Source organism: Dendrobates tinctorius, unplaced genomic scaffold (assembly GCF_039654945.1).
Source record: "Dendrobates tinctorius isolate UK_male_01 unplaced genomic scaffold, ASM3965494v1 ptg000022l, whole genome shotgun sequence".
NCBI classification, from domain to species: Eukaryota; Metazoa; Chordata; class Amphibia; order Anura; family Dendrobatidae; genus Dendrobates; species Dendrobates tinctorius.
In genome coordinates this window covers 101,049,753-101,075,897 of record NW_027361690.1, presented here as the reverse complement: position 1 = coordinate 101,075,897, position 26,145 = coordinate 101,049,753, and positions in this window count along the sequence as shown.

The window sequence follows — 26,145 nt, the reverse complement described above, 5'->3', positions numbered from 1 at the left end:
CATTTTCTTGATTTGAACACTCCTAACTACTTTTTACTGACTTCCTGAAGCACTAAATTGGTTTTGCAACCTCATTGAGCTTTGAACTTCATAGCCAGGTGTATCAAATCATGAGAAAAGGTATTTAAAGTGGCCACTTGCAAGTAGTTCTCCTATTTGATTCTCCTATGAAGAGTGGCATCATGGGCTCCTCAAAACAACTCTCAAATGATCTGAAAACAAAGATTATTCGACATAGCTTTTCAGGGGAAGGATACAAAAAGTTGTCTCAGAGATTTAACCTGTCAGTTTCCACTGTGAGGAACATAGTAAGGAAATGGAAGAACACAGGTACAGTTCTTGTTAAGCCCAGAAGTGGCAGGCCAAGAAAAATATCAGAAAGGCAGAGAAGAAGAATGGTGAGAACAGTCAAGGACAATCCACAGACCACCTCCAAAGACCTGCAGCATCATCTTGCCGCAGATGGTGTCACTGTGCATCGGTCAACAATACAGCGCACTTTGCACAAGGAGAAGCTGTATGGGAGAGTGATGCGAAAGAAGCCGTTTCTGCAAGCACGCCACAAACAGAGTCGCCTGAGGTCTGCAAAAGCACATTTGGACAAGCCAGTTACATTTTGGAAGAAGGTCCTGTGGACTGATGAAACAAAGATTGAGTTGTTTGGTCATACAAAAAGGCGTTATGCATGTGCTGTATTGTTGACCGATGCACAGTGACACCATCTGCAGCAAGATGATGCTGCAGGTCTTTGGAGGTGGTCTGTAGATTGTCCTTGACTGTTCTCACCATTCTTCTTCTCTGCCTTTCTGATATTTTTCTTGGCCTGCCACTTCTGGGCTTAACAAGAACTGTACCTGTGTTCTTCCATTTCCTTACTATGTTCCTCACAGTGGAAACTGACAGGTTAAATCTCTGAGACAACTTTTTGTATCCTTCCCCTGAAAAGCTATGTTGAATAATCTTTGTTTTCAGATCATTTGAGAGTTGTTTTGAGGAGCCCATGATGCCACTCTTCAAAGGAGAATCAAATAGGAGAACTACTTGTAAGTGGCCACTTTAAATACCTTTTCTCATGATTTGATACACCTGGCTATGAAGTTCAAAGCTCAATGAGGTTACAAAACCAATTTATTGCTTCAGGAAGTCAGTAAAAAGTAGTTAGGAGTGTTCAAATCAAGAAAATGATAAGGGTGCCCATACTTTTGCACAGGTCAAATTTTGTTTAAATGCAGATTGCACATTTTCTGTTAGTGCAATAAACCTCATTTGAATCCAGAAATATAACTGAGTCCATCAGTTATTAGATATATGAAACTGAAATAGCTGTTGCAAAAACCAAAATTGTTATAAAGAAAAAAGGTTAACATTAATAGGGGTGCCCAAACTTTTACATATGACTGTATGATAAAATTTACGGACCTCTCCATTCTTTGTACAGTAGGTAGGAAAACTTGCCAAAACGGCAGTGCATGTGTAAGAAGATCGACCGGACCGGGGGTACCTCTCTTGCGCTGGGTCCGGAACTGTCAGGGCTGTCACCATTGTTGCCCGGGGGAAACCTTTCCAACCCAGACTGACCTTTGCACTTGACTGCAGGTGGCATCACTATGATAAAAGGCCCTGCGTGCGGGAAAGGGAGAGCAGACTTGGCGGGAAGACAGAGTGTGCAACAGAGGAAGGTTGGTGCTCCGTCCTCAGAGCATCCTGATAGCGCAGGCCAGCTCTGTAGATTCCTGGCGTCCAGGTACACTGACTGTGGACAGAGAACTGCCGTGTGCCCGTTGTCTCCCGTGACCGAAAGTTACAGACTCTCCGGGCCGGTGATTACTGCACGCGTGCCGCCTAATACAGACCAGGTGAGTCTTCTAGAGCTGTGTCATTCCTCACCCGGATACTGGTGCCGAGCTGAGTCACGTTCCGGGGATGTTACAGACTGTGCTGCACCCTGTACTACGAACCTTGGATTCAGTACTCCGCTTAGGACAACACCGGGAACCAGACCCCCAACTTCTTCAGGACGACACTGGAGTAATCACGCACCAGTTGCGGGGAGGGGGTCACTGTTGAAGCCTAAGGCTCTGCAGCCAGGAAGCTGACGGACTGATAAGTTAACCCTTTCATGAACAGTTGCTTTACCTTTTACCTCACCCCGCACTCATACTGTACTAATATCACCTCCTATACCCCCTGCTTAACCCACTACCTCCCTGCATGGAGTATACCTCTGTTAATAAATCTGTTAACCCTTGCTCTGCCTCCTGTCCGTCACTGCATCCCGTTTCCTGCTCACATATGAAATACTTATTTTCCCCACTGTATATATTTTTGGGCCTAAAATACAAAGGAAATGTATCATCTTAAACTTTAGCCCTTTTATAGATCATTTCATCTTCAACTTGCTTAACTGTTCACAATAACAGTAATTTTGACCAGGGGTGCACAGACTTTTACATGCCACTGTATATATAGATGGATAGATAGCTAGATTCATAGATTTATGTGCAATTCCCAGCATAAATTAGTACAACTCAACAGATTTGTCAGAAAACCGTGTTTGCTTTCAGAATCAATGTTTTCAGTGGAATACCATACCATAAAATACTCATACAGATGTGGACTATGAATGCAAAAAAGATTTATTATTCTTATTATTTTGCACATACAAAAAAGTAATTTCCCTAACAAATTCCTTCAAGACCATGTTACAAAAATGAATACAGTCCAGTGGATTTTTTGGGTTCAAAACTAAAGTGTAGACTACAAAATGCTAATTAACCCCTTCACGACCTTTGATGTATCCATATGTCCAGGTCAGTAATTACTTACCGACCTTGGATGTATGGATACGTCATGGCGATTTTACATGCACAGGAGTTGTGCGCAAGTGATCACCGCCAGGTGATCAGCTGATTTCACAGCTCCTGGCAGATTAACCCCTTAAATGCTGAGGTAAATATCGATCGCAGCACTTAGAAGGCAGGCAGACAAAGGGAACCCTCTCTGCACTCCTATTGGCGCCCTCAGAACATCATCTTGGGAACCTCAATCGTTACCATGGTAACCTGATGTCGTCATGATGACATCTGGGTCACCAGGCTCTAGCAGGTTAGGTTGATCATGCTCAGTGCATGATGTAACTAGTTTGTGTCAGTGCAGCACTGACAGTTATAAAACATAGCAAAGTGCTGACAGTGAAAGTCCAATAGTGGATCGAAGGCTGGTTTCATATTTGCAGATGTCAGAGCTGCAGAAGGCTGCGTAGTTCCTCCATGAAGCTCCGCCCACTGCCACACCTCTTCCTACAGCTCCGCCTACGTCTGCATGCAGCCTGCGTACCTATCTTTAACATTGGGAACGCAGGCCATGCGAATGTATGCGGATGCGTCTGCATGCGTCGTTTTAACGCTGCGGCAACTTGAATAGAACGCAACATGTTGCATTTTGTTGTGGTCGGCGCATCGTCAAAACGACACATTCAGACCCATCCGCATACATTCGCATGGCCTGTGTACCTAATGTTAAAGATAGGTACGTAGGCCACATGCAGACGTAGGACGTAGGAGGAGCTGAACGGAGGAGGTGCGGCAGTGGGCGAAGCTTCACGGAGGAACTACACAGCCCTCAGCAGCTCTGACATCCGCAAATCTGAACCTACCCTAAGTAAAAAAGTGAAAAAAAAGTAGTAAAAATATTTTTTTCAAAAACAACACATAATAAAAAATGAAGTTTTAGTGTACCCATAAAAAATATTTTTATGAAAAAGAAAAACAGACAAAAATGTACACATATTTTGTATTGCCTGTCCGGAATGACCTGTCCTGTAAAAATGTCACACTAGCTAACCCCTTCAGTGAACACCGGAAAAAAAGAAGCCAAAAATGATGCTTTATCACAGTAGTGTGGCTACTGGGGGGGCCTTCGCCCCGGGCCGCGTCACATGAAAGGGCCCACTGGTCGCAGGCACTGCCACTTCAGTAATGAGGCACAATACAGCACAGGAGCAGTAAAATGCCTGTTCCTGCCTGACAGAGATTTTGCACGCTGGTAGCACAGTGGCCAGTTGCAGAATCTCCCTCCTGCACTGTATTGTGCTGACTGACCTGATGAGCTTCTGCCAGGCTGCAGTTTTCTTCACTCCATGCAAGCTGGGATTGGCTCAGGGCAGGCACGCTGGAACCTAGTAGCCACCTGCATTTCACCCAGTTATTTCCTGGTCCTGCTGCAAAGAAACTTCATTGGTAAGTGGGGATAAAATGTATTAGATTGATAGACATGTCATGACCACTGGGGGGTGAATGTGAGGGGATGGGGGTATTGTGGGGGCGGAAGTGGTGTAAGGGGAAAGGGCACTGGGGGGGTGAATGTGAGAGGATGGGAGTATTGTGAGGGCTGAGGCGGAGGAGGGGGACAGGGCACTGGGGATGAATGTGAGTGGATGGGGGTATTGTGGGGGCTGAGATGGAGGATGGGGACAGGGCACTGGGGGGGTGAATGTGAGAGGATGGGAGTATTGTGAGGGCTGAGGCGGAGGAGGGGGACAGGGCACTGGGGATGAATGTGAGTGGATGGGGGTATTGTGGGGGCTGAGGTGGAGGAGGGGGACAGGGCACTGGGGGTGAATGTGAGAGGATGGGGGTATTGTGGGGGCTGAGATGGAGGATGGGGACAGGGCACTGGGGGGTGAATGTGAGGGGATGGGGGTATTGTGGGGGCTGAGGTGGAGGATGGGGACAGGGCACTAGGGGTGAATGTGAGAGGATGGGGGTATTGTGGGGGCTGAGGTGGAGGAGGGGGACAGGGCACTAGGGGTGAATGTGAGAGGATGGGGGTATTGTGAGGGTTGAGGTGGAGGAGTGGGACAGGACACTGGGGGTGAATGTGAGAGGATGCGGTGTTGTGGGGTAGGGAGACGGCACTGGATGGTGAATGTGAGAGGATGGGGTATTGTGGGGCTGTGAACAGCCAGCAAATTTATCATTAAACTTTTGTGGCTTACCCTCCTTGTGGAGTGTAATGACTGCCTTCTGTACATCTGTCAAGTCAGCAGTCTTCCCCATGATTATGGAGCATACTAAAACAGAGTAAGGGACCTTTTTAAATGCTTAGGAAGCCTTTGCAGGTGTTTTTGTTAATTATACTAATTTACTGAGATAATGACTTTTGGGTTTTCATTGGCTGTAAGCCATAATCATCAACATTAACAGAAATAAACATTTGAAATAGATAACTCTGTAATGACTATACAATATATGAGTTTCACTTTTGGTACTGAAGAACTGAAATAAATTCACTTTTTGATGATATTCTAATTTTGTGAGAAGCACCTGTATTACACTAAAAGGGGTTCTCTGAGACTTTCACATAGTTCACCTAGAGTTTCTGCATTGACCATATATACAGTGGGGAAAATAAGTATGGTATTTGATACACTGACGAGTTTGCAAATTTTCCCACCTACAAAGAATGGAGAGGTCTGTAATCGTAGATACACTTCAACTGTGAGAGACAGAATCTAAAAATAAAATTTTGAAAATCACATTGTATGATTTTTAAAGAATTAATTTGCATTTTATTGCATTGATCACCTACCAACCAGCAAGAATTCTGGCTCTCACAGATCTGTTGTTTTTTTCCATAAGAATTCGTTCTATTCTGCACTCATTACCTGTATTAATTGCACTTGTGTTGCACCCAATGATGGCACAAGGGGATTTGTGGAACCCCTGTGTCGCACTGCCGGGCCTGCCTAGAAAGAGCGGCTACTAGGTGTTCACTGGAGCACCAGATGGTGGAGACAGACTGGGCTGCAGGCAGGGCTGACATTAGGGGCAGGCAGACCAGGCAGCTGCCTAGGGCCCCCGCTCCCTCAGGGGCCCCCAGCTAGCGGCACATCACGCAGCCGTTATAGGGCCCATGAGGCAGGGGGGCCCGCCTGCCCCAGAGTTGATTCCCCCTGCCGCCGCATTGAACTATACCGGTGTCTGCTGGTACAGTTCAATGTAATGATGGAGGAGAACGTCACCAGACGCTCCCTCTCCCATCATTCCCCGCTCTGCCTCTGACAGAGCAGGTGCGTGATGACGACAGGAGCTGGGAGCAGCGTGGGCATGAGAGGTGAGGATAGTGTGTTTTTTTTAATATAACAGTGATTACTGGACTGTGGGGACATTCTCGGTAGGGGAGATGTGAGCTGTGTTATATACGATGTGGGCTGTGCTATACACTACGTGGCTGTGCTATCTATTACACGGGCTGCGCTATATACTATGCGGGCTGTGTTATATACTACATGGGCTGTGTTATATATTATGCGGGCTGTGCTATATACCACATGGGCTGTGTTATATACTATGTGGTTTAGGGTGCCAAGGTAATGCATGGTAAAAATTAAGTCGCAAGTTTTTGAAGGTCTTACCTCCTAATTTTGTTCCTTTTTGGCCACAGATATTTTATAATTTTCTTTTCTTAAGATTAGTTGTCATTTACTGGTTGCTCAATGGCACATCATATTGCAGTTTTAAATGTTTGTTTAGTATTTATCGTCATGGATATCCCGTGTTATGTATGGTATGTTATGCCGTTTACCGATCAGATTAATTGATTTTATATTTTGAAAGATCGGGCGTTTCTGAACGCGGCGATACCAAATGTGTGTAATTTTTTTTAACCCTTTAATTTTCAATGGGGCGAAGGGGGGGTGAGTTGAACTTTTAGGTTTTTTTATTTTTTTTATTTTTTCAACCTTTTTTTACATTTTTTTTACCAGTCCACATGGAATAATTCACATGCCTTGAGCAAGTGCTAAATCTAAAGTTAATGTCAACATATTTTACATGGTGAATCCTTATGCCAAAAGGAACAAATTTAAGGGGTAAGACTTACCAATTTGCAAAGTTCATTTTTCCTTGGCACCCTAATGTGACTGTGCTATATACTATGTGGGCTGTGTTATATACTATGTGGGCTCTATTATATACTACATGGCTGTGCTATATACTATGTGGGCTGTGTTATATACTATGAGGCTGTGTTATATACTACATGGCTGTGCTATATACTATGTGGGCTGTGTTATATACTATGTGGGCTGTACTATATACTACGTGGGCTGTACTATATACTACGTGGGCTGTGCTATATACTACGTGGCTGTGCTCTATACAATGTGGGCTGTGTTATATACTATTGGGGGTATATTATATTCTATGGGGAAGGCTGTGTTATATACTATGGGGGGTATATTCTATTCTATGGGGGAGGCTGTGTTATATACTATGTGGCTGTGTTATATACTATGGGGGCTACATTATATTCTATGGGGGGCTACATTAATTCTGTGGGTAGGTGGGCTGTATTATATTCTATGGAGGGCTACATTATATTCTATGAGGGACTGTATTAGATTTTATGAGGGAGGATTGCATCATACTCTTTTATGGGGCTACATTATATTCTATGGGGCGGTGGGCTGTATTATATTCTATTCTGGGCTACATTATATTCTATGGGGGGCTGTATTATATTTATTATATTCTATGAGGGGTGATTGCATCATACTCTATGAGGGGGCTTTTTTATATTATATGATTAGGGCTGCATTATATTCTATGGGGGGTTGCAGTATACTCTGTGGGGTGGCTGCATTATACTATATGTGGGCTGCATTAAACTGTATTTAGGACTAGGGGAAATGCATTATACTATATGGAGAACTATGGTGCATTATACTATGGGAAGTGAATTGTACTACATGGATGACTATGGCGGTGCATTATACTATATAGAGCACAATGAGGAGTGTATTATACTAATTTGTTATAATCTATGTGATTATTGTTATGCTGTAATGTCTATTGTCTGTACAAATCCCCTCTGAAATGTAAAGTGCTGCGGAATATGTCGGCGCTATAGAAATAAAATGTATTATTATTATTATTATTATTATTATTATTATTATTATTATTTTATTACTATGTGGAGGACTGTGCAGTCTATTTTAATATATGGAGGACTATGAGGAGTGTGTTATACTATATGGAGGACTATGGGAAATGTATAATACTATGTGGAGGACTGAGGAATGTATTTTAATATATGGAGGACTATAGGGAGTGAATTTTACAATATGGAGGACTGCGGTGCACATTATAATATATTGAAGACTATGGGGTGTATTATTAGGCAAATTAGGCAAAATGCTGCCTATTCATCAAGTGATTGGATTGTTTATGTCTGAACAAAAATCACTGTTCTCAGCAGAACATCGCCGGTGTAAACTGTAGATGTGCTGCTCATAACATGATACTGTATGGGGACAAATTGATCTATTAATGATTGTTCTGTCCCCATCATTCTTTCTCAGACGGTGGAAAGAGGCCGGGAAATAAATGTTGAACAATTTCAATATTGTCGATCACGTTTGTTTAGCGGCCTGAACTCAGCGCATGTAACTACAACCAAAATGCTTCTGTGTGATGTGCAATATGTTCGCTTTTGGGGCCCCATTTTAAACTTTGCCTAGGGCCCCACTTTGCCTAAAACCGGCCTTGGCTGCAGGTAATCGCCCGATAGCATTCTTGGGCCTTCACACCAAGCTGCTTCCCAATTGTCCTGTAACCCATCCCAGCCTTATGCAGGTCTATAATTTTGTCTCCAGTTTTCTTAGACAGCTCTCTTGGTTTTGGCCATGGTGGAGAGGTTGGAGTGTGATTGAATGTGTGGACAGGTGTTTTTTTGGGAAGCAGCTTGGTGTGAAGGCAACAACTATTGGTGAAATTATTAGAAAATGGAAGAAACACAAGATGACGGTTAATCTTCCTCGGTCTAGGGCTCAATGCCAGATCTCGCCTCATTGGGCAAGGATTATTCTGAGAAAGGTCAGGAATCAGCCCAGAAATACATGGAAGGACCTGGTCAATGGCCTGAAGAGAGCTGGGACCACAGTCTCAAACATTACCGTTAGTAACACACTACGCCACCATGGATTAAAATCCTGGAGGGAATGTAAGATCCTCTGGCTCACTCCAGAACATGTCCAGGCCCATTTGAAGTTCGTCAGTGACCAACTGGGTGATCCAGAGGAGGCATAGGAGAAGGTCATGTAGACAGATGAGACCAAAATAGAACTTTTGGTATCAACTCCACTTGCCGTGTTTGAAGGAAGAAGAAGGCTGAGTACAACCCTATGAAGCATGGTGGGGGCAACATTGCATTGAAGGGAGTATGGATAGGGTCGTGTATTGCAAGTTTTTGGCTAACAACCTCTTTCCCTCAGTAAGAGCATTGGAGATGCGTCGTAGCTGGGTCTTCCAGCATGACAATAAACCGAAACACACAGCCAGGGCAGCATTTCAAGATCATGGAGTGGCCTAGCCATTCTCCAGACCTGAACCCAATAGAAAATCTTTGGAGAGAGCTGAAACTCAATATTGCCCAGTGACAGCCCCGAAACCTGAAAGATCTGGAGAATATCTGTATGGAGGTGTGGCCCAAAATCCCTGCTCCAGTGTGTGCAATCCTGGTCAAGTCAAGAACTACAGGAAACGTCTGACCTCTGTAATTGCAAGCAAAGGTTTCTGTACCAAATATTAAGTTCTATTTTTCTATTGTATCAAATGCTTATTTCATGCAATAAAATGTAAATTAATTATGCAAAAGTCAAAGTGATTTTCTTGATTTTTTTTAGATTTTGTCTCACAGTTAGATGTGTATCTATGAAACAAATTACAGACCTCTTCATTTTTGGGAAAACTTGCAAAATCAGCAGTGTATCAAATACTTCTTTTCCCCACTGTATGTGCCTGCTGTATACTGTGTGGTGGATGTGTTTTATCACATAGACATGCTGCAGCTCCTGGCCAGAGGAGGAGTGAATATGCTGATCATGCACTGTCTCTTCAAACTGGAAGACAAAGTGAACTCTAGTGCCACCTATTGGAAGCAAAAATCAGTATCAACCATTTGGCTATGTGCACATGTTGCGGATTTTCATGTTTGATGCGCGGATTTGCATGAAATCCGCAGTGTAGGGCACATCTAATGTTAGTAAATGGTAAAGGTAGAATTGCTGTGCATATGCTGAGGAAAAATCCACGCAGATTTCCAGCATTTTTTTCCGCTGCATGTCAATTCTTTTTGCAGATCTGCAGCAGCATTTTCCAGTCTGGAACATCTCTCTCTCTCATGTGCATGACAGCGCGGCAAGCACCACTTCTGACCGGAGGTGAAAACATCCCCACCGGCCAGAGAGCCGCGGTTACCACACTGTCAAAAAACAGCGTGAGAGCTCAGCTGTGATCGGAGGTATGAAGTTTACTTCCAAGGACTGGTGTCAGCTGATGAGACTACTGATCCCATCATCTGACACCTGATGCCACTAATTAAAATGAGAGCAGGAGCGGCGGATGGGAGTATTCATCAGCCGCTCCTGCTCTGTAAATAAATAATTTAAAAAACCCCAGCATGGGTTCTCCTGTATTTTTGCTAACCAGCCAGGCAAAATGCACAGCTCCACGCTTTTTTAAGAATATTTAAATGATTAAAAAAACAGCATGGGGATCCCTTTATTCTTGATAACTAGCCTTGCTGAAGTTGATAGCTGAGGGTTGAATCTTGCCAGGCTGGTTAACAAAAATACAGGGGCACCCACGCCATTTTTTAAAATTATTTATTTACAGTGCAGGAATAACTGATGAATACTCCCATCCACCACTCCTGCTCTTGCTGTTATTAGCGGCTGTGGGTGTCCGATGATGGGAACTGTAGTCCCATCAGCTGACACCAGTGACCGGAGGTAAACTTTATACCTTCGATCACAGCTGAGCGCTCTCACTGTCTTTCGACAACGTGGGAACCGTGGCTCTCTGACCGGCTGGGATGATTTCACCGCCGATCAGAAGCGGTGTTTGCCACGCTGTCATGCACATGACAGCGCGACAAACACACAGTGTTCGGGCATCCGAACCCAAACAGTAACATGGACTTCCTGGTGAAGTCCGTGTTCGGTGTCCGTGCCCAAACAGCACATGTTCGGTACGGACGCCGAACTTTACTATTCGGGTTCGCCCATCTCTAGTCTGGAATATTTCAGTGAGAGCTGCTTGTAGTATTGCTAGACAATCAAATCAGAACCCCCACTTGACTGCAAAAGACCTCTAGAACAGTGTAGTAGACTCAGGAATTGTGGTATTGTTTCATTGTTCAGACGCCTCTGTGCAAATATGGCCTTCATGGACGAGTCATCAGAAGAAAACCTCTCATGCATCCTCACCATAAAGGTCAGCATCAAAGTTATGCAAAAGAATATCTAAACAAGCAAGATGCATTTTGGAAACAAGTCCTCTGGATTGATGAGGTTAAAATAGAATTTTTTGGCCACAAGGTATGTGTGGAGAAAAAAGGGCAGAGAATTTCAGGAAAACAATATCTCGCCAACCATTAAGCATGGGTTCGATCAATCATGATTTGGGGTTGTGCTGCAGCCAATGGCACAGGAAACATTTCACAGGTAGAGGGATGAATGAATTAAATGAAATTTCAACAAATTCTTGATGCAAACATAACACCACTTGTAAAAAAACCCTGAAGTTTAAAAGAGGATGGCTTCTACAAATGGATAATGAGTCTAAATCCACAATAGACTACATCAAGAGGCGTAAGCTGAAAGTTTTACAATCCACTGATCTGAACATCATTGAAAATCCGTGGCTAGACCTCAAAATAGCAGTGAATGTAAGATGACCCAGGAATCTCACAGAACTGGAAGAATTTTCTAAGGAAGAATTAATGAAAATCCCTCAAACAAGAATGGAACGACTCTTGGCTAGATACAAAAAGCATTTACAAGCTGTGATACTTTCAAAAGGGGGTGCTACTAGGTACCCAACCACGTAGGGTGCCCATACTTTTGTATAGGTCTATTTTATATATATAGTGTAAAATACAAACGAAATGTGTCATCTTTAACTTTAGTCCATTTAGAGATTATTTCATCTTCGACTTGCTTAACTGTTCACAATAAAAGAAATTTTGACCAGGGGTGCACAGACTTTTACCTGACACTGCATATATGTTTATATTGCACAAAGTCACATATTCTAATACAACATAATTTTATCTACATCATTAGGTAAATTCTGAACCATGAGAATAAGCATGCAATGTCACATTTCCACTAGATGGTGCTATTGGACTCCATATTTGACTCCTGCCATACACCGTAGGTGACTTCTGGCTGAGATACATTATTATTATTATTTGTATTACTTATATAGCACTATTGATTCCATACATTAAAACCATTCAGTTCTTTACAGATTTTCCCCATTTTACCATGACCAAAATTCATTTTTGCAGTTTTTTTCCTCCTTTTCTTTTTTAGAAGAGCCATAACTTTTTTATTTTTTCTTATTGAGGTTTATTTGAGGTTTTGCTTTTTGTGGAATGAGTTGTAGATTTGAATGACACCATTCACTTTTCCATACAATGTACTGGAAAATGGGAAAAAAATGAAAATGGTGAAATGATGAAAAAAAAACATGATCGACTTGTCTACTGGGTTTTGTTTTTGCGCTGTTCTTTTTGCTGTAAAATTGACCTGACATGATTTTCCAGGTCAGTACATAATTCCTAACTTGTATAGTTTTTTTTTATAATTGGTGAAAAAAATAGTTAGTTTGAGTTGCTGTTTTTTTTTTTATGTGTGGCGAACAAACATTTTTATTTGTACCATTTTGAGTACATTTGATGTTTGAATTTTTTTGTCTCATTTTTTGGGGCGATGTAGCAATCAAAAATAGCAATTTTTGTGTTTTGATTCCTTTTGCCTTATGGCATTTACTGTTGATGGTTAAATAATTTAAGATTTTGATAGATCAGTCTTTTGGGTGAAGCATTATCATCAATTATGTTTATTCTTTTATTTTTAATGTCTATTTTTAAAGATGGATATAACAGGGGTGTAACAACCCTGCTGGCATCACTGCATGGCCTTCCCTCCCCCGCACACCAACTTACTTTCTGCTTCAAACCATGCTGTGAATTCTGTCTGTTGCCAGCTCTGTGCCTCTGCTCTCCATGTTTCCAGACTGTGTGTATAGGGGGGCGGCACCTGAACTCTCTGGTTCTTATGCAGTCAGGGTGCACCTGTGTAATATGTCCCTGACCAATCGCCTAGAGCCCTTGACTATTTAGTCTTGCCACACCCACTGACCTTTGCCTGTGCAATGTCTATACTCAGTTAGTATCTTGCTGCTGAGGAAGCCAGGCCCTGTTCTGTGTATCTCCTTCTCTGTAGGAATACTCTTTGTCTCGCTTTGTACCTTGTCCGCCTGCCAGGAGGCAGAATATCCTGGCCCTTGAGTCTTGTTCCCAGTGCCTTGTCTGTTCTCTGTCCGCCTGCCAGGAGGCAGAATATCCTGGTCCTTGTGTCTTTGTCCCTGTCTCCCTGTCTGAACTCAGTCTTACCTTTGTCTATCAGTCTCCCTTTCTCCTTGCCCATGGCTCCCTTCCTTGCTGTGTCTTTCCTTGTGTCCTCCCTGTCTGTGCATCTGCACTCTTGCACCTTTATCTGTGCATCTGCACTCTCGCAGCTTTATCTGTGCATCTGCACTCTCGCAGCTTTACCTGTGCATCTGCACTCTCGCAGCTTTACCTGTGCATCTGCACTCTCGCAGCTTTACCTGTGCATCTGCACTCTCGCAGCTTTACCTGTGCATCTGCACTCTCGCAGCTTTACCTGTGCATCTGCACTCTCGCAGCTTTACCTGTGCATCTGCACTCTCGCAGCTTTACCTGTGCATCTGCACTCTCGCAGCTTTACCTGTGCATCTGCACTCTCGCAGCTTTACCTATGCATCTGCACTCTCGCAGCTTTACCTGTGCATCTGCACTCTCGCAGCTTTACCTGTGCATCTGCACTCTCGCAGCTGCAGAACCTCTTTCTGCAGCTTCTCTCTCCACTCCTGCCTTCACCTGCACCTCCTGTGTGAACAGGTCCAAACCCGTTCCTTCTCAAGCCGTGCCCGCCTGTCCTCTGTCTCCAAGCCGTGCCCGCCTGTCCTGTATCTGTCGTACCTTCTTGCCCTGTGTCTCAGTCTGCCTGTCAGTCACATCTGTCCAAGTGATTTGTCTCCAAGTGGGATCAGCAGCCACAGCCAGACACCACCCTGGAGTGGCACCTGACAGCTATCTGCCGCACAAGCCTGACCTCACCATCAGAGGCTCCAGTGAAGACCAAGGTAGCTGTTGCAGTCACGCCCCTTCTAGGGTAGTCTGGTCTGTGGCACAGTGGGGCCACAACCCCCGGCTCGCGCCATTCAGCCAAGGCGCGAGCGTGACAAGGGGATTCCAATTTTTATGGTTTTTAATTTGTAAAACTTTTATTTTAGTCATCAACATGTGATTGCCTTAATGCTTGATCTATAAACTGCAATATCTCACTATTGATGTGTATAGCAAAAATCATGCCTAGGATGTGGAGCCCAAGGTTGGTCTCCATGCTGCCATTGCAACCCATGGGAAATCAGTGATCCCACTACTAAGGAGCCAATGGGTGCCGAATGGATGCCACTGCCGGATCATTATTATTATTATTATTATTTTTTATTTATATAGCGCCATTAATGCCATGGTGCTGTACATGGGAAGGGGGGTTACATACAAAGTTATAGAGATCGTTAACAGTAAACAAATTTACAATGACGGACTGGCACAGAGGGGAGAGGACCCTGCCCTTGCTGATTTACATTCTACGGGATAGTGGGGAAGAGACAGAAGGTCGGGGGTGCAGCAGCTCTGGTGGTGATCAGGCGGCAGCTCAGGTGGTGGTGAGATGGCAGAATGGTCATTGCAGGCTGTAAGCTTTCCTGAAGAGATGGGTTTTCAGGTTCCGTTTGAAGAATCCGAGGGTGGTGGATAATCGGACGTGTTGAGGCATGGTATTCCAGAGGATGGGGGATATTCGGGAGAAATCTTGGAGGCGGTTGTGTGAGGAACGAATAAGTGTGGAGGAGAGTAGACTTGTGTTTTAAGACCGGACAACCCCTTTAAGGTTGCATACGCATGCTGGGGAGGTGGTGTGATCAGACCATATTCCTGCCCAGTCAGATAGTCATTGTCAAATATTTCATTGTTTACAATGTGTAGTGCAGCGGGGTTGGTGCAATGCGACAGACAGGCAGGGACCACAGAAAGTTAAACGTAAATAGTGTTTTTATTTGCAGACTCACATACAGGCGTGGTATCCTCCAGATCACAGCCTATGGTAATAACAGGTTCGCAGGATGCAGTGACGAGACGCGAGACTGATTTGTGCTGATTTGTGAACACGACTACCCCGGCAAAGGCCGGTTACTATAGGGCCGCGGTATGGCCGACTACGGGTCCTTAGTTTCTATAGTAAAATATTCAGGATTGAGAGTCCTCAGTAGTTGATACCTTTTAATGGCTAACTGAAAAGATGGTAACACATTGCAAGCTTTCGAGACTACTCAGGTCTCTTCATCAGGCTAGACTAATACAACATCTGAAGTCACATATTTATGCACAATACAGCCTAGAAAAAATGCAATAGATAAGACAAGTGACGTGAAGCAGAACTATCAATATGGGAGAGGGAGAAACATAAATATAAACATTGGACCAGTTCATAGATAAGGAGTCTGGATGTTTTATGGTCCTCTGATTGGGGTCTAGTTCTGTGTTGCCCGGCAAGGTTTTAAAAGGAAATTCCTTAATTGATGTAAAAAGACATAAATCCATGCGACACATTCATTCCAGCACTGAGAGTGTCAAAGTTCGTCATAAATTTGTACTCCCAAACTCGTCTCTCTCTCTGAGATGTGAAGTTACCTTTCAATACCAGTAATTTCATATCCATGCTGCTGTGATCAGGGATACAGAAATGTTTTGCCACAGGTAGATCCATACTTTTTTCTCTTATTGTGTGACGATGAGCATTCATCCTTGTTCTAAGCTTTTGCCCTGTCTCCCCCACATACAGACCCCCAGATGGACATTTAGTACAAATAATTAAGTACACCACATTAGATGTAATGCAGGTGAAAGTACCTGGGATTTTGTAGTCCTGATGTGAGTTGGGGATCTTTATCTTGTCCGTGGTCATTATAAATGGACAGGTTTTACATTTTTTCTGGTTGCAAGGAAAGGTTCCTGCAGCTGTTGGAGAGGACAGGGAGCTTCTGACAATGATGCTTCTTAAATTTGGGGGCTGCCTAAAACACAGCAGTGGGGGGTCTGGAAAAATGTATTTTAATCGGGCATCTTTTTGTAGTAAAGGTTGTAATTTCCGTGCAGCTCCCCTTAGCACCTCCAGATTTGGGTTGTAGGTGACGACTAGAGGCACTCGGTTATTTTCTTCTTTAGCTTTGTAATGTAGCAGGTGATTCCTTGACAATCTGGTGGCTCTTGTAATTTGGTTTTCAATTGTTCTTGGATGGTAACCCTGATTCAAAAAGGTCTAGTTTCTATAGTATCACTTATCTGTCCTGACGTCCCTCGACATCTCGGATGATGTTGCTTCGGCGCCGCAGGAGGCGTGGGGGCACAACAGGTCCTGGGCGAGTCCTTTGATAAGGCAACCCCATGTGAAGGCAGCGGGGTTCCGCTGGTTAGCGGGTTAAGGGAGACCCCAGCCCCCAAGCAGAGGTGAGTCGCAGTTACGTGCAGTTGCGGTTGGTAGGCCACGTGCATGGCCTGGGGCTGTGCAGAGAGTTTCTCTGTTAGCGAGGAGCAGGCCCCAACTGCCGACTGCAGCGGGGTGATGGCAGCTGCAGGCAGTAATGGACAGGACGCAGCCACGGGCTGGAGTGGAGTGGCAACGTCTGCGGGCAGCAGCAGGAAGGACGCAACCGCGGGCTGGAGTGGGGCGGCAGCGGCCATGAGTGGCAGCGGACAGGTCACAACAGGCTGGAGTACAGCGGCAACGGCCGCGGACGACAGTGGGCAGGCCGCGACTCCGGACTGGAGTGAAGCGGCAGTCTCCTGTCGGTAAGCTCGGCGCCTTCTCCCAGCAGGCCACTGTAAGTCTCCCCTCTGCTGCTGGCCTCCTCTCTGGTCACTGTTTGTGGCTCCGGCTCCCTGATGCTCCCACAGTCTCTTGCTTCGTCTCTGCCGTATTGCTGACTCACTCCCCTGCGCGTTCCCTGCCCCTTTTATACTCACCCCTCCCCCTGCTGTTCTGTCACTCTCAGCCATCCACCTTCCTCCTCCGCTCCCCGGGTACAGTTCCCTTAGGAACCTAGATGGCGGTACCCTTGGTTCAGGCTCGGACACTCTGCGAGGGCCCTCCTTCCCACATACACAGTCCATGTTCACAGCCCCTTTGCCTTGGACAATCACACAGCCATGTCTCGGGTGCATCAGCCGCCTTGAATCTCCTGGCTCTGTGTTAGCTCCACACAGACCTGGGTTGCAGAGAGCCTCCTGCTCTGCAGCATGCAAACTCCAAACTGACACACCCAAGGCAAAACTGTCAGATTTTAAATGGAGTCCTGGTCTTAGAGCCACTTTCAAAACCAGGAGTGGAGAGAGGGATTTGCCCCACTACCAAACCTGCAAATCCCTCTAAAAATAAAAGCCATTTCCAGGTTTCCTAAAATATGACTGAGTCACTACTTGGACCCAATTCTTTCATTTTTTTTATTTTGCCTTGTGACTCACAGGCGTCCTGCTGTGAACACAAGGCGCTCCAGTGGGTTTAATAGGACTCTGTCCGCATCCTGGGGTATACATATCGACCCTCGCATACAATCCCCCTCAGTGCCTCACAAATCAAAAATCTAAATGTAATACATGCAAATATTGCCGTAGTTTATCCATCTGCATATACTTAAAAATATGTACTGCATTTTGTGGTCAATAATTTTGGGGTGGAAAATAGGAAAATGAAAAGATTTTTAATAAAATAGGGGTCTGTTTTATAGTCCGAAATTATGGTAGCTTACCTGGGGGTCGGCGGCAGTGAGTGGGGTCGCAGGAGGCAGGGTCCCGGCTGCAGGAAGCTAGCGGTGGAAGGAGTGGGTCGATGCTGTGGGCTCTGGGTGTCCTGGCAGTGCGAGGCTGCAGGTCCTGGGCTGGAAGGAGGGGTGTCAGAGGTGAGGCAGAGTGGATTGATTTCCCGGCGGTGAGCTTCCGGAAGATGGCCGCCAGAGGCAGTGCATGCACACATTCAGAACTTCACAGATCTAGAATCTGCCATTTTCGTGAAGCCATGGGCTTCAGGCAAATGACTGCAGGAGGTGGCACATGCGCAGATTTATATCTCAGCTGAGCCTAGATCCCCATCTGCGTATGTGCCACTTTTGGCCGCCATTTTCCTGAAGCCCACCGCCGGGAAATCAATGCACATCGCGGGGACTCTGCTTCTGCCTCATCGCTGACAGCAGGGACCCTGCATCATGTGACCCTGCTCCACCACCACCACCAGGGCTCCACCGGTAAGCTACATTCGGACTATTCGGACTACCAATTTTTTTTTTTTGGGGGGAGGATGTGTCCTAAAGTCCAAAAAATACGGTGCATTCTATAATTACAAAGTAACATATTTAGCAAGGCTGAAAAAAGACATTTGTCCATCGAGTTCAACCTATATTTCGTCAGAATAAATCCCCAGATCTACGTCCTTCTAAAGAAATGCAACATACAATCCCATATACAGTATACACAGGAAAAACGAAGCGATCCCAACAATGGAGACAAAAAACCAACACTCCACTGATTGATCTTTTTTATATAAGCATCACTGAATTATTTTATTATTATTATTTAGGATTAATATTGCTTGCTGTCTGCCTCCAATTGTCATGTCCTGAGGACCCTGAATACTCTGTAGCATGTCACAGCTACACAAGCTAACACATTGCACACTGTGCTTGTTTTTCTGTTTCTGAATATCTTGTCTGAAAAAGAAAATATCAAAAGGCAAACTGCAGGATTCCAGACAGACCTTCTATGCCGCGCTGATGACTTCAGGGCTCTGTGATGAGATCGGCAGGACACAAGTGCGGCTGAGAGATGTATGAAATGTATATAAACAAGCACAGTCTGGTATAAAGGACTGCGCATCCCCAGAAGATGACTTCTTGTTCCCATCCTTCATCCTTATATGAAATGTACCCTCTTCTGCAGAAGTGCTCTGTCGTCTCTGCTAACTTTGCTGCATTTTCAGTATATCTGAAACTTTCAGTAGTTAGTCAGACAGTTTCTGACGGCTAAAAACACACATCAGAGTTGACTTCTAATAATAATACTGATTAGGCTTTACACATAAATGGCAAGTAGCATCATCCATTGGGGGTCTGGGGTCTCTGAACTGTAGAAGCAATGCTATAGGAGCTCCACCATTGGATTGGAAAACTCTTTTCAAAAGGAATCTGTCAGCAGTTTCCTTCTATGTAATCTGAGAGCAGCATGATGTAGGGGCTGATACGCTAATTCCAGCAATGTGTTACTTGCTGGTCTGCTTGCTGTCGTTATGATAGAATCACTGTTTTCTCTGCTGCAGATCTAGCAGTGCTCAGAATGCTGAGTTTTGTATAGCCCCACCCACACCATTGTGTACACTGTACATTGATAAAAAAATGCTAATCAGCAGTGGGGTGGGATTACACAGAGCAGTTGACTAGGAAGCATAAGCCATCTAGTCTTGTAGTGATTATCTCCTGCTGAGAAAACACTGCTTTCATTGAAACAGCAACAGACGGTCTAGTAAACGACACATCGCTGGAATCAGTGTCTCAGACCCTACATCATGCTGCTCTCAGATTACATAGCAAATATTTGCTGAAAGATTCCATTAGTAGTTTCTTTAGAAAAATATAGTCTATTATTCATTTATTTTTATGATATGTACTTATATCTTTACAACCATCGATTTCTAAAATGTTTCTGAAATGCTCTCTTGTTTCTTTGTTTTCCAGCAGCTGCTAAACTTACTCTACCGCCTGGTCAGATGGTACTCACATTGCCGGTGCGAGCCTGTACACCCCTCGAGGGGGTGGAGGTGCAGACAGAGCCAACATTGGTGGATCAAGTACCCACAGGACTCCTCATAGCTCGGACTTTAGCCACAGTTCATGACGGTAACGTTGTAGTGAGGTGCGTCAACCTGGGAGAAGATAGTCTCACCCTTTTGTCTAAGAGTGAAGTGGCTTAGGTCCTGGGAATGCCAGAAGAACTGGTGCAACCCGAGGCCGTGCAGTTGGTGGCAATGTGAGGAGATCCCTGGACCCTCGCCATTACAATGACACCGGAGCACCCGTCTGGAAGCACAAAGGAGGGTCGCCGAATCTTAGAGCAAATGCAGGCCGAATTGATACTCTTGCCCCAGCAAGTACAACATGTGGAAGCTGTGTTAGAGCGATACCGAGAGGTCTTTGCCTGTCATGAAGATGACTTCGGGTGCACTCAAGCTATCACCCACAAAATTCCTACAGGAAGTGCTGCACCAGTTTGGGAAAGATACCAGCAGCAGGGGCGTAACTACCATGATTTCAGGAGTCGCCACTGTGACCGGGCCCGGGGGGAGTCAGGGGCCCAGCAGGCATATCTCCCATTCATCCCGATTCCCGCGGGACAGTCTCATTTTTGAACCCCTCACCTGCTTCCTGCACTGCACTGAGCCGCCACGCCCCCCATGCACCCCATCCTTGCCCTCCCGCAGAGATCCACCACACTGTCAGCAGCCCGCCGCTAGGTTGTTGGTCAGGCTGTTTTCTCCAATGTGCGCACAGGACCTGTGATGAGGTCACAGGAGGGGAGGGGTCAGGGGTCACATGATCAGGAGCTTTGGTGTCTGCAGAACTCTGCTGTGCTGGTTGTCATGGTGCTGGATGAGGTAAAGTTTATGTGTGGGTCAGGAGGGGTTTACACTGCTGTGTGTGTACAAGTTGTACGGCGCAGAGCTGGGTGTGTACGAGGTGTATGGAGCAGAGATGCATGTGTACGAGGTGTACGGAGCAGAGCCGTGTGTATGAGGTGTACGGAGCGGAGCCGTGTGTGTACGAGCTGTATGGAGAGGAGCATATGTGTACAAGGTGTATGTAGCAGAGCTGTGTGTGTACGAGGTGTACAGAGCAGAGCTATGTGTGTACGAGGTGAGTGGAGCCGTGTGTGTACGAGGTGAGTGGAGTCATGTGTGTATGGAGCGGAGCCGTGTGTGTACGAGGTGTACGGAGCAGAGTCGTGTGTGTACAAAGTGTATGGAGCGGAGCCGTGTGTATACGAGGTGTATGGAGCAGAGCCGCATGTGTACAAGGTGTACAGAGTGAAGCCGCATGTGTACGAGGTGTACGGAGCGGAGCTGCATGTGTACAAGGTGTATGGAGTGGAGCCGTGTTTGTACGAGGTGTATGGAGTGGAGCCGTGTGTATACGAGGTGTACGGAGCGGAGCCGTGTGTACGAGGTGTACGGAGCGGAGCCGTGTGTGTACGAGGTGTGCGGAGCTGAGCCGCGTGTGAACGAGGTGTACGAAGTGGAGCCGTGTTTGTACGAGGTGTATGGAGTGGAGCCGTGTGTATACGAGGTGTATGAAGCAGAGCCGCATGTGTACAAGGTGTACAGAGTGAAGCCGCATGTGTACGAGGTGTACGGAGCGGAGCTGCATGTGTACAAGGTGTATGGAGTGGAGCCATGTTTGTACGAGGTGTATGGAGTGGAGCTGTGTGTATACGAGGTGTACGGAGCGGAGCCGTGTGTACGAGGTGTACGGAGCGGAGCCGTGTGTGTACGAGGTGTACGGAGCTGAGCCGCGTGTGAACGAGGTGTACGAAGTGGAGCCGCGTGTGTACGAGGTGTACGGAGCAGAGCCGCATGTGTACGAGGTGTACGGACCTGAGCCGCGTGTGTACGAGGTGTATGGAGCGGAGATGTGCGTGTATTTTGGCATGGGGGGCCCATTTCAAAGTTCGCACCAGGACCCATAACTTTGTAGTTACCCCACTGATCAGCAGATACCTCCTCAAATGTATAATGAAGTAGAGGAGATGCTGGCTCACATGCTGCAGAGCGGGATCATATGGGAAAGTCAGAGCCTGTGGGCAGCGCCCATTGTTTTAACCCAGAAGAAAGATGGAACTCTGCGCTTCTGTCTTGATTACAGATGACTGAATGCTTGCACAGTGCGGGACTCATATTCATTGCCTAGAATTGAGGAATCACTATCTGCCCTGGGAAAGGCAAAGTACTTCCATCCCTGGATCTGGCCAACGGGTACTGGCAGGTGCCCATGGCTGAACGCGACAGTCCAAAGGCGGCGTTCATATTGCCTATGGGATTGTTTAAGTTTAGTAGGATGCCCTTTGGCCTGACCAACGCCTCCGGGACATTCCAGCGGTTGATGAAAAGATGCTTGGGAGACTTAAATTTTGAAGCAACACTCATTTATCTCTATGACACTATGACATCATCGTCTACGCGGCCACCTTTGAAGAACATAGTCGGCAACTGGAGCAAGGGTTGAGTCGGCTGCAGATTCACGGCCTGAAAATGAAGCCTCAAACATGCCACCCTTTCCGCAAGCAAATTGAGTATTTGGGACATATTGTATCCGGTGAAGGAGTGCGGCCTGCACATGAAAAGATAGCGGCCATGCAAGAGTGGCCCACCCCGACAACAGTGAAAGACATGCGAGCCTTCTTGGGGCTTACTGGGTACTACCGAAGATTCGTGAATTTCACTCATCTCACTAATCCGCTATTGGAATTACTAAAGGTAATGCCATCGGGTTCGATGAATTGAGCTATTTAATGAGGAAACAGCCAGGAAGAAGCCTTCAGAACCTTGAAAATCGCCCTGACAGAGGCCACAATACTCGCCTATGCGGATTTCTCACAGCCCTTCATCCTTCACACTGATGGAAGCCTACATGGTCTAGGGGCCATTTTATCAAAAATACAGGGAGGAAAGGAACGAGTGATAGTGTGCGCCCTGCGTCTTTGCCGCCACAAAATGGTTAAATATGTACTGTTTTGCATGTGTTTTTTAAGCAATGGGAGCTATGCTTTCTCTGCTAGAGACCACAACACACACACAATTCACCTCACTCCCTTAACTGTCTGAAGCTTAGAGATTTACAGACATACCCTAACTGGGGGGGGGGAGGGAGAAGTCAAGTTGTTGTTTTATGTGAAGAAGGAGGAGGAATAGTGAACGCTCCTGGAAGCCATGACATGCGCTTCCTCCAGGAGAAAAGCTAAGAAGAATCAGGGAATCAGCCCCTAGGCCATCCATGCTTTCAGAGCAGGGTGGTAAGCTAAGAGACTGTGTGGGTTTATGCAAGCAACAGCAGAGTGTTTTCCCCGGGAAGACTGCAACAAACTAGGATCAGTGAAGGATTGTGTAAGAAGGAACTTGAGCTTCACGCAGGATACAAGCTGCCAGCTGCCAGAGGAGGAAAACACAGTGAGTAGTGACTATACTGGAAGTTCCAAACTCCGGGAAGCCTTGGTCCCTGAAGGGATTAGAATAGCTGGAAACTTACACCGAGTCACAGCAGAGAGAAGGATACCTCCCATTCTGCAGAGCAGACTGTAACCTGGTGAGAGTTGTAATATCTCCTCTGAACTGCACCTGAACTACAGTAAATGATAAAGTGACTTTCCTTGTCTCCTGCCTTATTACTCCGTGCCTTCTACTTCCATCACAATCTCTGAGGGTCAGCTCTCGTTGGTGGTGGTTTAACATCTGCACTGCCATCACCATCTACCCCCCCCAGGGATCATCTGCAGTGCTGGCTATACTACAGTCGAACATTCCAACTGGCGTCACGAATCACTACATAAACTTTATCCCTAATCAATACACCCATTTTACATGACCGCCTGGGGCCACGGACAGGGTCACTGCCACTGTGACACATCCCTTTAAGATGACTGGCCCGGTACCGAGTATCTCACGGCCTCTGGGGCGCGTGATCTTGGCGTCACGAATAGGATCCTGTGCGCCTAAATTCCTACAGGCGCAATGACCTGCAGCAATTGAAGCGGTGAGTCGCACCCCTGCAAGGTTTAACTAGGAGGGGAAGCTGTCTAATCCCAGTGTCACTCAGGGTGCAGCAGCTGCAGCTCCCATATTTCCTCTCTCCATGCCTTATATACCAGGTGCGACATGGCTGCCACAGTACACTAGTGAATCGCACACCTTAAGTGACTTCAAGGGGAAGCTGCGCAGCATGTTTGAAATTTACCCTATGTCAGAGGAGCAGAAAGTCAGTATACTTACAAGTCAGCTCAGTGGCGCTGCTCGGAGAGAAGTTAAATCTTGGCCAGCGACTGATAAAACGATTGTAAAAGACATTTTTGCTAAATTAAGGGATACTTTTGACACCCGTATTGCTTCAGAAATAAAGATGTGATTCTTCAGCTGCAGACAGAAATCACAGGACACTATTAGAAATAAAGATGCGATTCTTCAGCTGCAGACAGAAATCACAGGACACTATTAGAGGCTATGCCCTTAACCCCTTCCTGACATCAGACGTACTATCCCGTCCATGGGGCCCGGGCCCCTATACCCATGGACGGGATAGTACGTCTACCGCGATCAGCGGCACCCACGTGGTGAGCGCCGCTGATCGCGGCCGGGTGTCAGCTGATTATCACAGCTGACACCCGGCACTATGTGTCAGGGGCAGTCACGGACCACCCCCGACACGTTAACCCCTTGCACACCGCGATCAAACATGATCGCGGTGTACCGGGAGTTAAAGGGAAGCATCGGCAGGGAGGGGGCTCCCTCCGTGCTTCCCTGAGCCCCCCACGGCAGCGCAATGTGCAGCGCTGCTGCGGGGGGCTCCTATCCTCCAGGCCCCCGAATCCAAGATGGCGACGGGGGCCTTCGGGGACCTGAGGAAGCTGGCTTCCTCAGTGCCTGCAAAGCGCAGGCAAGAGGAAGTCTGCTTCAATGCCTGTGACAGATTGCTGATCTGTCACAGTGATCTGTGATGTGACAGATCAGCGATCTGTCACAGGACAGTGATGTCCCACCTGGGACTATGTAATAAAGTAAAAAAAAAATAAAAAAAAAATGTAAAAATAAATTCAAAAAAATCGCCAAATAAATTAGTAAAAAAAAAAAAAAAATATTCCCCAATAAATTCATTTTTTGAAAATAATAAAAAAAAAAACAATAAAAGTACACATATTAGGTATCGCCGCGTCCGTAATGACCCGCCCTATAAAACTATCCCATTAGTTAACCCTTTTAGCGAACCCCTTAAAAAATAAAAATAAAAAACGAAGCAAAAAATAATGATTTATTATCATACCGCCAAACAAAAAGTGTAATAACGCGCGATCAAAAAGACGCATATAAATATCCATGGTACCGCTGAAAACGTCATCTTGTCCCACAAAAAACGAGCTGCCACACAGCATCATCAGCGAAAAAATAAAAAAGTTATAGCTCGCAGAATAAAGCGATGCAAAAATAATTATTTTTTATATAAAATAGTTTTCATTGCATAAAACCGACAAAAACATAAAAAACCGACCTAAATGAGGTATCGCTGTAACCGTACTGACCCGAAGAATAAAACCGTTTTATCGATTTTACCGCACGCGGAACGGTGTAAACGCACCCCCCCAAAAGAAATTCATGAAACGCTGGTTTTTGTTCATTCTGCGTCCCAAAAATAGGAATAAAAAGCGATCAAAAAATGTCACGTGCCCGAACATGGTACCAATAAAAACGTCAACTCGTCCCGCAAAAAATAAGACCTCACATGACTCAGTGGGTCAAAATACGGAAAAATTATAGCTCTCAAAATGTGGTGATGCAAAAACTATTTTACAATAAAAAGCGTCTTTTAGCGTGTGACAGCCGCCAAACATAAAAACCGCCATAAATAGTAAGTCAAACCCCCCGTTATCACCCCCTTAGTTAGGGAAAAATAATAAAACTAAAAAAAAAGTATTTATCTCCATTTTCCCGTTAGGGGAAGGCTGTGTGCACACGCTGCGGATTAGGTGCAGATTCATCCGCGCGGATTTTGTAAAATCCGCAGGTGAAACCGCAGGTCAAAAGACCTGCGGTTTTACCTGCAGATTGCTCTGCGGTTTTGTCCTGCGGTTTTTCATCTCCTCATTAGAGGAGATGGCAAACCGCAGGAGAATCCGCAGAAAGAATTG